This window comes from Coffea arabica, chromosome 10c (assembly GCF_036785885.1).
Source record: "Coffea arabica cultivar ET-39 chromosome 10c, Coffea Arabica ET-39 HiFi, whole genome shotgun sequence".
Lineage (NCBI taxonomy): Eukaryota > Viridiplantae > Streptophyta > Magnoliopsida > Gentianales > Rubiaceae > Coffea > Coffea arabica.
The window spans coordinates 10151707-10164976 of NC_092329.1; positions in this window are offsets into that span (position 1 = coordinate 10151707).

Here is a 13270-nt window from a genome sequence, read left to right on the forward strand (position 1 = left end):
AATCACGTATCTATTATGTACTTATACAAATAGTTGACATTATCTTACAATCAGTTCAGACAATGTTACATTCATTCTTTGTCCACTTTCTACAATTTGCAAATTCAATCAATATGAATATGAATAATATTTAATAATTTGTAACAATTTTTTAATTCTCTCTAAATTCTATATGGTTGATTTACCGATGCCTCAAACAACAACTTTGGCCAACATGTACATAGTGGCCGAACGCCATTCTCATCAGATTGTTATCGATGAGTCGATTTCTAGTTCATCATGCTAACTCATGGTTATATATTATGCATATTTTCTACTACTGTAAATATGGTTAGACTCAGCATTTCTCAAATTCTGTTGGAAGATGAGGACTGGTAGCCATCTTTGATGGGGATCTTGGGCACCAACAGTTGTCAGTAACAACCATTCTAAACGATATAATATTTTTTGAACAAGGTATAACTTTATGTAAACTACTTGTAAAACTTAACAACAAAGACACAATTATTACATATGAGACCCATATGAACAATAACAAAGTATCACATCTCTGTTATAAAGATGTATAAGTAGTTAAGGAGGAGTTACAATTTGTGCAAAGAGAGTTATGCCGTTCAAGGACGGTTGATTTGACAACTATCCCTACTCCAGATCTCTTTAGAGGATGTTCTAGTTTTGTAACAGGTAGTAACTCAATTTCAACTGCTTGTATGTTTAAGTGACATAGATGTTATATACAATTATTACTTGTACATCTCAATTATTATTGACTCATAGTCACGTGGCACTTTCTTATCCTTACATATCTTATGAAAATCATTACTGGCAAAGGTTGTATGCCATTGAGTACAATCATTCCTCAAAGGTGTAATGGCTTACCAATAAGTTATAAGACATAGGTAACTATTTGTAATTTCTCATAACAGTGATGCAATTACTATGTCTGTGACCCATATCAACACTAGATAGAACTTCACATAGTTATTGTTTAGTTGTACATGTCATGCACTGTGTCTAACAACTTATTGAAATAGCATTATACTATCCATGACACGATTCGCTAATTTAATCAACAATCTGAAAAGTAAACAGTGGGCAGGAAAGTGAATAATAGCAATATTGCCCAGCATTCACATAGTTTACTCTATAATTTGTATGGTTACAGCAAACATGCTGAATAATAATTGACCTCTACCAATTGGGAACTGTCCAATTTTTTTTATATATTATAACAGTTTGTGAAATTTTTGAATACAGATATAAAAGTGCTAAAATCAACTAAATTCTAAGAATGCAGGAAATGGTCTCAATTTTGGAATCAAATAGTACATTTGTCCGAAGAATTACAAATGCTTGGAGCACTACCTTTAAAATTTTGAACTTAACGCCCGAACTCCATACAACTTGTTTTGTTCTCTTTCTCCCAAGATGGTGCCGGCAATTGAGAGCCATCTTAGCAACACATAGTTATGCTCCAACTTTAGCTCCAACATGTGGTAACTACATTCTTGTCTTTGTTTAAGTAGTCCTATCGAACACTAAATTTCGTGGCAAATCTATATTTATTGTAGAAATTATACGCTTTGTCTTCTATATGAAACTCCATTCCAATTTGCCAAGGCTCGTCTTTTGTCCATTTCAAGTATTCCACTACATGAATTTCATTTGTTTAGAGTGTATAAATTCATCAACATTATGTAAACATTCCATAACAGAGTGTATAATTGCATGCATATCTTGTACATGCTATCTTAGACCATGTAGAATCAAAACTCTAAAATAAGTTATAGTGCATTGCAGTTAAGGACTCATGACAACTGAATCAAAACTATCAATTAAGAAATTGGACATCCTAAGAATCTAAATCCGACTAGAATCAAAAGAGATAAGCCCAAATAAACCAAAACAGGATGCAGAAGAAATGAGGACTATAATTCATTCCTCAAAAACTGCTTTACTCTTGAGCTACTAGTGTATGCTACCTCTTTCAGCCATCAAGAAGAATAGGCGAAAAAAAACTACTGCTCTCTGTTCAGATCTACTCTTCTCATGCCTAATTAATATGCCAAATCATGCAGGGGAAAATTCTAACAATTAGAGTTTAATTTTGTACCCGTAATATTAAATATATATAATTGGAAGAATCTTTCCAAAGGACAAGCAAACTTGCATAGAGGCAACTACAGATGATTGTTATGCATTACAAAAGAAACTATCTAGCAAAGAATATCCAAACATGTGGCATATATATATAGGAACAACGAGATAATAGAATCACAAAAGAACTGTTGTATAATAAAATAAAAATTTTTCATAGAAAACACAAGTAAGAGAAGAGGCAACTATAATGTACAAATTATGGTGTCTCTCAATCCGATTATGCAACAGAATACCCTAGTATGTACAACGTAACCATTATTATAATAATTCTAACCACGTGTGTTGCTCTTAAAATTATCATATAGCAACATGATGACTAAATAGTGCTCTAACAAGACATACTTGTACATATACCAAAACTCAATGTAATACTCATGAAACACATTGTGAATATTTTCTAACGTTGCATATAGACACCACATGTATATATTTGCTATTTGTTATCTTACAGCTACATATCTAGGATTTAATCCCATTAACAACACTTATATATTAACTATTATGATAGCAATGATTTTTCCACTTGTACATACAAATGAGCGCACTGTTCTTCCTGGGTAACAATGTCTACAATCAGACAGACATGCTGAAAAAACAGAGCATAACTTCTTTTTCATTAAAATATTAGTTTCTGCTAACATTGCTACCACTACAATTTCTATCCAATTCATATGATAATCAACATCATTACCTTCATCAATCTCCGCCGCATTGTTGTAACTATTTGCTCACCCCGTTATAATGTCTACTGTCTTGGCCATTATTGTATGCTACAACTGCAATAGCCTTTTCTAGTTTAAATCACTTCTTGGAAGCGATGTCAATGCAAATACTATGATTGCTTCGGTGTTTATATTTGCTTGTACCCTTGCCGTCCCAGATATGGGTGGAGGTCCAAATTATCAACATTTAAAACCCACCACAGCAAGACTTTCTAACCCTAATTTGGTACACAAATCTGTATTTGCTATTTTTGCCCTCTCTTCTCTGGAGATAGATAGTTATTTCTTACCATTCTTCTCTTTCCACTATACCTTCGAAGAACTAAAATGAAAGCCTTTTTTTTGTCAAGGTTTTCCCGGGATTGTTTTCAAAATCAGTTTTGAATTCAAATTTCATATTTTAACAATCCTGTTCCCATATAACACCATTTATATTGGTGTTTCCGAAATTGATATTTTTTTTTTTTGAAACTTGCTAATTAGATGGTGTCGTTTTGATGCCTTCTTTCTGCCTGTCGACGTGTATGCATAATAACCACTTCTTAAGTTTTGTGAGGGAACCATTCAGGGACAGTCTTTGTAATGACCGTCCCTGCCCCAAATCCCAACGAACCACTCGAAGACGTCCGAGGCTACTGTGACAACTTCTACAGTAAACACCATAAGCAAATCATGCTCGAAATCATAGACCAACAACCAGTTTTTCATTTGTTGTGTTAGCAAAAAGAATCAAGCTTCATCAGAGGATACAGTAGCAATCATATATTAGCCAATAGTTAAATTTCAATTGTATCAATTGGTTAGGTTTGTTGTTACAGCAGTTAGTTCTTCCATATAAATGGAAGAGAGTATACTAGCCTATAAATATCCATTGTATGAGGAAGTTGTAATCAGCTACGGAGTGAATGAATGTCCCAATCCTTTTGCATTGAATGTTCTTCCATATCTGTTTCTTTCTTTCATCTTCTTCTTCCTTTCTTCCTTCCCTATTATTCTTGCTTCTTGCTTCTGCTTCTATCACTTCCTTTCATTCTTTCTGCAATTAGCAATCTATCTAATTATTCTCAATAATTCCCATAGAGATATCTACAATCCAATTGGAATCTTGACGACTGCGTTCAATTGTATGTCAACCATCCTAGGTATTAAGAGTGCTTCACATGCCCTCAGCTAATGCATGTGCAGGCTACATTTATGCACAAGGTTAGCAGTCTTTATGAGACTAGAGTGTCCAAGAACACAAGTTTATTCACGATTGCATCGACTAATTAAGATGTGGTGAACCAACTTAGGGTTATTTCATACTGATAGGAAAAGGAAAAAAAAGTTTTAGTTCCTAGTGTTTCGCACTTGTGTGAATTTAGACCTCTCCAATGTTTGGCACCAGTGTAATTTTAGTTCCTAACTTTCAGCAAAAATAAATATGGTTCCCAATATTTCCAATTGAAGCAAATTTAGTGTAATTGACGGATTTTCCCTAATTACTAACGAAATCATGTTATTTGCAGTCACATGTTCACTAGATTGAATTAAAAAAAGAGAATAAAAAAGCACCTGACTTTAGACAATAAGAATATTAACTTATGTGATGACACGTGAGTAATTAATTAACCACAAAAATAGAAATAAAATAAAGAAATTTGTGAAATTATATACAAAAACCTGTAGGGATTTTTTTGCTTAAGGGGGAGTGGGGTTGGAATAGAGAGTGAAAATGAGTTCTGGATATATGAGTTAGGTACTTTGATTGGTTTGAACTGTGTAGTTTAACTAATTTCTTCTCTCTTTTTTTTTTCCCTTTGTTGTGATTAATTAGTTACTCCAGTGTTAGTAGATGAGTTATTAGTTCATAATGTTCTTATGTAAAGTTATTTGTTACTTTCCTTTTTCATTTTTGAATTCAATTTAACGGACATGTGACTGTGCGTTATTAGTTTTATTGAAATCTTACGGACTAAAATTGTCCAAATTCTACATATTGAAAACCAGATTTATTTTTATCGAAAATTTTAGATATCAAAATCACACAGGTGCTAAACATTTAGGACCAAAACTATATTTCTTCTCTGGGTAAAAACAACTCTTCCATTGGAAATTTTCATATTGTCTCGAGAGGTGATAGATGAAAAAGTCAATCAATTTTTCTCTTTGGATTTATTCATCTTCAAAACAGAAAAGTTGGTAGAAGTCCCAGAAAGAGACTGACTAGACTTATGGTAATACTTGGGATCGAGAGAATAAGTCATCCTATGTTCCTAGAGTGCTTCACACGGCCCGATCAGCCAATGCACGAGCAGCCAAGGTAGAGTGGCAAAGAACATAAGTTCATTCACGATTGCAACAGCCAAGACGTGGTAAATCTTAAGGTTATTTTGTTCATCTACTATAATTGCAATTCTTCGTTCATTTGTTTGGTAGTGGTGGTAGTAGGGTACATGCTGGGAAACTAATGGGACAAAAAACCCAAGTTTTCTACTGGCGATTTTTCTATTATCTAGAGAGGTGATACAGGGAAAAGTCAATCATCTGATCTCTTCTTGATTCCACAATTTTCAACAGAGAAAAGTTGATAAAATTCCGTTCCCTCGACCACGATGACTGGAGTTTCGTGCTCATATGAATTGATATTGCAATTGTAGCGCAAATGACGAAAAAAAAAGTAAAGAGTCCACATACAGAAGATGGAGTAGTGTTAAAAAGGAAATAGTGCTGAAATGCAATTAGTAACGTTCAGGATCCCATACCACACGGTATCAGAATAATTCAAGTGAACTTGCCAAGTCAATTTGAGGATGAGTGACTTTCTAATGTTGGGGTGGCTTTGCTCAGGGAAGGATCTATATATTGAAATATGGCCTCCTCCAAGAACACCAGAAAAAACTCATCATCCCAAAATTAAATAGCCATCACAGTCCAAAGTTTCCCCAGTGATGAAGCTTGTTCAAATGATACATTTCGTGTTGACGGTGTCCTTAAAGCCAGCTATCACACCAGCAGCAACATACCCTCCTATAGCCAAGGATGGCTGCATTGATACCTCTGGAAAAGTAAAGATCCATTACCCCTTTGGCATGACAGAAGATTGTTATCTTGAGTCGAGACTTTCAGTCAATTGTAACTACTCTTTAATCCTACCATTCTAAGCATATATTTTTTATTTTTTAAAAATTTTTTCTAGTAAAAGAGAATGAAATTTAAGAAGCGGGTGTAGGGAGGAGAGATTTGAACCCAAGCCCTCTAAATCCTGGAACCTCAATCCTAGACCCCTATTTGATAACCCAATTCAATATTTAAACTAAGTGAGTTCATATCTTAACATGTTCAAACGTGTTTGATAAAAAAAAATCGAACTTCTGATTTAATTAAGTGGCATCGAATTTTCTAGATAATTTTTTTTAAAAAAATATAAGTGATAAACTAACCACGTATTACTTAATATAATATATACTCAAATATATCAAATATGGTACTTAACAATTCAATAATTTAACGAATTCTGCCTTCAAAGTTTAAATTTCATATTTTAGTTTTCAAATTTTAATTTTATCTAATACACTCTTAGTCACTAGACTAAAACCTCATAGGCTGAAGCATATATCTTAATTACTTTCATGACATACATTACATCCAAAAACACATTTATGAATTTTTTCTCATATCAAGTGGAAAAAATTTATCGGTTCCCTTATTGTTTTTCACGTGAATAAATGGAAAGACCAGGGTGGACTTGAAAGTCTTCCCTTGCGGAGTCATTATGTCTTTAGCATGAGCAGCCCCGTAAAGACGTGGACCTCAATGTCATCAGCGACTACTGTGACAGCTTCCCCAGTAAACTCCATACACAAATGAAGCTGAAAATTATTGCCCAACAAATAGTCCTTTACGTCTTGACTGCATTCATTTGAAGTCAACCGTCCTATTTGGGGTCTACAGAAGAAGTTTCAATTGTAAAATGCGTAGGCCTTCTGCGCGTTTACTGACTAAGTCTTCCCTTTACTTTTTTTTTTTTTTTTTTTCGTCGAAACGTTAGCTTTTTATATAAATAACCGTAACCTTTACAGTATTTGGACAAAGGTCCAAACAAACGGGCAAGCTGCCCCGCAAGATCACTGATGCCTAGCATCAAGATTGGGATTCACCCATTCTTCATCTATCCAGATGTTTAGAGCATAAATGCTTAGCTTAATACATTCTTGACAGGTGTCGTGCCTGTGCAATAATAAATACCTGTTTAAGAAAAATAAATTTTCTGTGTATAGTAGTAAACAGGGTCGAATCCACAGGGATTGGAAAAAATTCGATTCTTTTTAAATTCGAGACACGGGGGATTTTTATCAGATAAAACTAAAAATAAATAATTAAACAATTTAACTAAAAAATAATTAAACAATTTAACCAAAAATAAATAAATAATTAATACGAATGTAAATGGCAATTAAATAAATAATAAATAAATTCTAGCCAAGGATACAACTACGTAGACACAGTCCATTCATCCGATCATTGATGCAAAGAAGGTTCACTTAATTTTATTAACAGGTTAGTTATAGTCGTCGATAAACTCTAACAACCAGCTTTTCCTTAATTTATTGATAACCAAGGTACGACTATTGATTACCCCTAACCAGGAAATACTCCTAGGTACGACCGTAGAAATTAATTTCCTAATTGCATTAAAAACTAGAAAAGCCTAACCCAAATTAATAACACGCTACGAGGGTTATTTAAATCAGATTGCATGTTCCCCTAGTATGTGAAAATACTAATTGTCACTAATATTAACCAACTAAACAATTACGGATTTAATTGATTAATTTGACAAGAGATTAATAAGTCAAATTGCACATCGGGCCCTTGATATCCAATTAACAAAATAATCCCATGGAAATTAAAATAGAAAACATGCAAATATTAACAAATTAAGGAACACGTAAAATTAATTAGATCTCACAGATATATGGGACTGCGTCGTCGCGTTGATCCTTGACTAGATGAGAAAATTAGCCACGCCTCATAAGAAAATCTTCACACAATTCAATTGAATTTAAAGACATCATCTTTCTTCGATAATTGAGAGAGTGAATAACAAAGCTTTCGGAAGAGAATAAGAAAATTGCACACTAGAATTCAACAAGCCAAAACAACTCCCTATTCTCTCCTCCGGAACATCCCTCGGAGAGAAAACTAAAACTCCTCTTCCCAGACGGAAGAGAAGAAGAAAAACTAACTCCGGAAATGTGCGGCTCTCCCACGCATAAAAACAAGCCAATTCGAAACTTCACTCCACGCTCACAAAAGAAAACATTCCTTCCCTACCTAATCAACTCCACCGAAAACAAAAGCAAAGCCAACTATGGTTTGTCGGTTTCCTTTGACCAAGTGCACAAGTTCACAAATAAGAGAGCAAACCAAAAATGTGTCTTTACACAATGGTCAAGTCTTCACGGTCCCCACCTAATTGAGATGCTGGCCAGTCAAATGCAATTCAATTCCTTTTCATCATAGAAAGAAATGGACGTTGGTTTACACCATGCATGTGGGCCAATTGTATAGAGTTTCACAATAATCTTTTCAGGAAGGTTTCTGCTCCACTTTAATTTGCGGTCCCCACCAATTTTGATATGTTGTCTAGTCAAATTGAATTCCCAAATGCAATTCCATTCTTTCTCGTTGGTTTGCACCCGAATTGTGTAAAGCTTCACAATAATCTTCTCAAGAGGTTTCTGCTCCAATTTCTGAAATTATATCCAAATACCAAATATAAATATATATTGACAATTAAAGCAAATTAAAGCAATATTTGGCAAGAATAAAAAGGAAAATTAACAATAAAATTACTAACAATTAACATCCTATCAATTCCCCCCACACTTAAATCATGCTTGTCCTCAAGCATGAGAACAACTAAATTCAATAATGGCTAACTCTCATTTCATTTACTGCCAAGTTGCGTTTATCCCAAAATCAAGTTTTAGTAGTTAAGTGTCAAGACATATTTCTCCCGGTTAGCTCCTGAAATCATAGACTCGTCCAATTCATAGCTAAGTCGTTTAAGAAATCAAAATATTAAACTAGCAAAAGTTAGCAATTGGGTCAACTGACAACCAAAATCTCAACATTGAAGAACAAGGATCGGCAGGCCAACATGATCATAAGCTTACATATTATTCTTTTTATATATATATATATATATATATATATATATCTTTTTTTTTCTTTTTTTTTTTTGAATAAATGCTCAGTCCCAAGCTATTCAAGTCTTTTGACGTGAACTCTGACATTTTTAGATGAAAGAGCCCAGTTACTCAACTTTTCACAGCTTCAGGACTACCTACTCATAGATATCACCACTTTTTGACGCGAAAGTCGACACTTGTGGTGAAGACTCCCGGTTACTGGGTGATGACACTAGCGGAGTAGAGCCATTTATTAACCACAATTAAAGCACCAGAATACCAGATAATTAAAGATCATGGCCCACGTCATCTCCTAATATGGAGAACTAAGATCAACAATCGCCCAATCCACACAACAATTGCTAGTAAAATATTTATATTGCCTAAACAATTTAACCACAATTTGCACCAAGTCCTTAAACTCATGATATTCACCAAGATAATATGCTTTTACTTGCCATCTAAACAAAATTCATAGGATAAATCACAACTAGCAATAGAAGAGCGAGTTGCCACATTTATTCATCAAGACAACAATAAGAAAAGCAACAATTTAAAGAAACTCCAATCAAATCCAAATCCCCCCCACACTTAAAATATACATTGCCCTCAATGTAACAAATATATAGAAAAAGTAAGAAGAAGGGCAACGAAACTCCCCTGAAATCGTCAAGACATCGGTGGATTAGCCCCTGGGGTTGATCTGAGTCTCACCATAAAAAGAAACAAGCAAAGTAACACAGAAGTACCCAACTAAGGAGGAATAGAAATGTCAGGTAGTCCAAACACGCAAAACTTTCAAAAATGTACTGTAATAAAAATAATAAAAACATGCTGCAATAATAAAATAAGAAAATTAAAAAAAATAATAAAAAGAGATTGAAGCAGACGCGTGCATACGAAGCCAGTGGTGCGATGAAGGTGGTGGCTGTGAGAGAGAAGAGTTTGCGGCAGCTGGATCTGGTGGTGCTCAGCGACTGCGGGTGGTGGGCGACGGGTTGGGGTAGCGCGCGCGAGGGAGCGGCGGGCTCCAGGTGGCGCGCGAGGAGCGGCGATGGCGTCGGTGGAGCAGGAGGAAGGGAGGAGACCTGGGGCGGCGGCGGCTCTGGTTGAAGGAACCAGAGAAAAGGGGAAAGCAGGGAAAGAAGAAAGAAAGAAAGAAAGAAAGAAAGAAGAAAGAAAAAGAAAAGAAGAAAAAGAAGGGTTTATTTTTTTTTTTTAGGTCGTCAAACACCGCGTGGGCATGCCAAGATTATAAAACATCCACTGACCTCAGGAGACACCAACGCCGCGTGGGCACGCCAAGATCTCACTTCCTGATTTCAGTAAAGGAAATATGAGTACTGATACTACCCAACGAGTAAATGACCCAATGCAAAAGAACCAACTAGAAAGAACAAAACAACTAGAAATAACAAAACTAATATTTGGGTTGCCTCCCAAACTAGCGCCTTTCTTTAATGTCTTTGGCTAGACATAGCCCATAATTTGCTTAAACCAAGCAAATTGGGTCCTCCAAATGCGTCATCTCTACTCGCTCAACTGGAGCCTCATCATAATAAGGCTTGAGACGATGACCATTCACCACAAATTTCTTCTCCGTCTTCAGACTCTGGATCTCCACTGCACCATAATCAAAGACATTAGTTACAACAAAGGGACCAATCCAACGAGAACGTAGCTTACCTGGAAATAACTTCAATTTGGAGTGGTATAGTAAAACTTTTTGCCCGCAGACGAATGTCTTCCTAGAGATCTGTTGGTCATGAAAGATCCGATTCTTCTCTTTATAGATCATTGCATTCTCGTATGCTTCATTTCGGATTTCTTCCAACTCTTGTAATTGCAACTTCCTTTGAATTCCGCCCTCCTCGATATCCATATTGCATTGCTTGACCGCCCAAAACGCTCTATGCTCAAACTCTACCGGGAGATGACATGGCTTTCCAAATACCAATCGGTAAGGGGACATGCCAATGGGTGTCTTGTATGCCGTCCTATATGCCCATAGTGCATCCTCTAGTCTCACACTCCAATCCTTCCTATCGGGTCGGACCATCTTTTCTAGAATTGATTTGATCTCTCGGTTCGATACTTCCGCCTGACCATTTGTCTGAGGATGGTAGGATGTAGAGACTTTGTGCAAGACACCGTATCTCCTAAACATTGCAGCGATCGTTTTGTTGCAGAAATGAGTACCCCGATCACTTACAATTGCTCGTGGCATCCCAAAGCGGACAAAAATATTAGACTTAACGAATTCTGCAACCACTTTGGAATCATTAGTGCGGGTGGCCTTTGCTTCTACCCACTTCGAAACATAATCTACAGCAAGCAATATATACAAAAAACCACAGGACGAAGGAAAAGGACCCATAAAATCAATGCCCCAAACGTAAAAAATTTCAACAAAAATCATTGGGGTTTGAGTCATTTGACCCCTACGAGAGATATTACCCACTCTTTGACACTTATCACATGACTTACAAAATGAGTAGGCATCTTTGAATAGAGTTGGCCAATAGAATCCACTCTCTAGCACCTTACGAGCCGTTCTCTTTGGTCCAAAGTGACCTCCACATGCAAAAGAATGACAATAGGCTAGAATGGATTGAAATTCAGCTTCACTTACACATCTACGGATGATTTGATCGGCACCCCGCTTCCAGAGGTAAGGATCATCCCACATGTAGAATTTTGCATCGCTCCTCAACTTATCTCTCTTTGCCTTAGGCCATCCTGTAGGAAATTTGTCAGTGACTAGAAAATTAACAATATCTGCATACCAAGGCAAGGATGAATTAATAGAAAATAAATGCTCCTCAGGAAATGCTTCTCTCAATGGGAGGTCCTCTTCGACGACTTGTACTCGACTCAAGTGATCTGCTACCAGGTTCTCTGCCCCTTTCTTATCTCGGATCTCCAGGTTGAACTCTTGTAACAACAATATCCACCGTATCAATCGCGGTTTTGCCTCTTTCTTGGTCAACAGATACCGCAAAGCTGCATGATCAGAAAAAATAATAACTTTAGCACCAAGTAAATAAGACCGAAATTTCTCTAAGGCAAAAACAACTGCTAAAAGCTCCTTTTCGGTGGTTGAATAGTTCAATTGAGCTCCGTTCAAGGCTCGAGATGCGTAGTAGATAGCATGAGCTGCCTTTCCTACTCTTTGACCCAATACCGCACCCACTGCATAGTCGCTGGCGTCACACATGATTTCGAATGGGAGGTTCCAGTCAGGGGGTTGGATAATAGGTGAGGTGGTCAATAACTCCTTTAACTTATTGAATGCCCCCTTACATGTTTCATCAAATTTGAAGGATACATCTTTTTGCAAAAGTTGGAACAAGGGTGCTCCAATTTTCGAGAAGTCCTTGATGAACCTTCTATAGAAACCTGCGTGACCCAAGAAAGAACGAACTTCCCGCACACTCGCGGGGTAAGGTAAAGTAGATATAACATCTATTTTTGCCTTATCAACCTCAATACCTGTAGATGATACAACATGACCCAAAACTATCCCGTGTTCAACCATAAAATGACATTTTTCCCAATTAAGCACGAGATTAGTTTCTATACACCTTACTAAGATCAATTTCAAGTTATCTAGACAGTTTTCAAAACTTTCACCATATACACTGAAATCGTCCATGAAAACCTCAATAATCTTCTCAACATATTCTGAAAAGATACTTACCATGCATCTTTGGAAGGTAGCAGGTGCATTGCACAATCCAAACAGGAATAACCGACGATAAATCTCCCTTCCCCATCTCGCACAACTCCCCCACCCCCACTAACTCCTGGGTTCCCCTTTGCACAACCATCCAAATTCAACTTATACCCTGCCCTAGGAGCCGACCATGTAATCGGTAAATAGAAACCGTTCTTTTCAAAGCTACCACTGAAGAGTGAAGAACATCCCAAGAGACGAAAGAACATGCTATTTTCGGAAAATTACAATGTAGTAACTCACATAACTATTGAAATACCTGATCTGCCACCTCCGTCCACCCCACCTTCCTTCCATCAAACAGTCCCCTGTTTCTCGCTTTCCATAACTCCCAACAGACGAGCATAGGTAATGTACTATAAATGAACCTGAGATACACGTTGTGCCCCTTACGCAGTTACCACCGTAACAGCACATGTCTCAATGTGGACACCATATCCAAATATCCCAAGACACCCTCAAATCTATTCCTGACC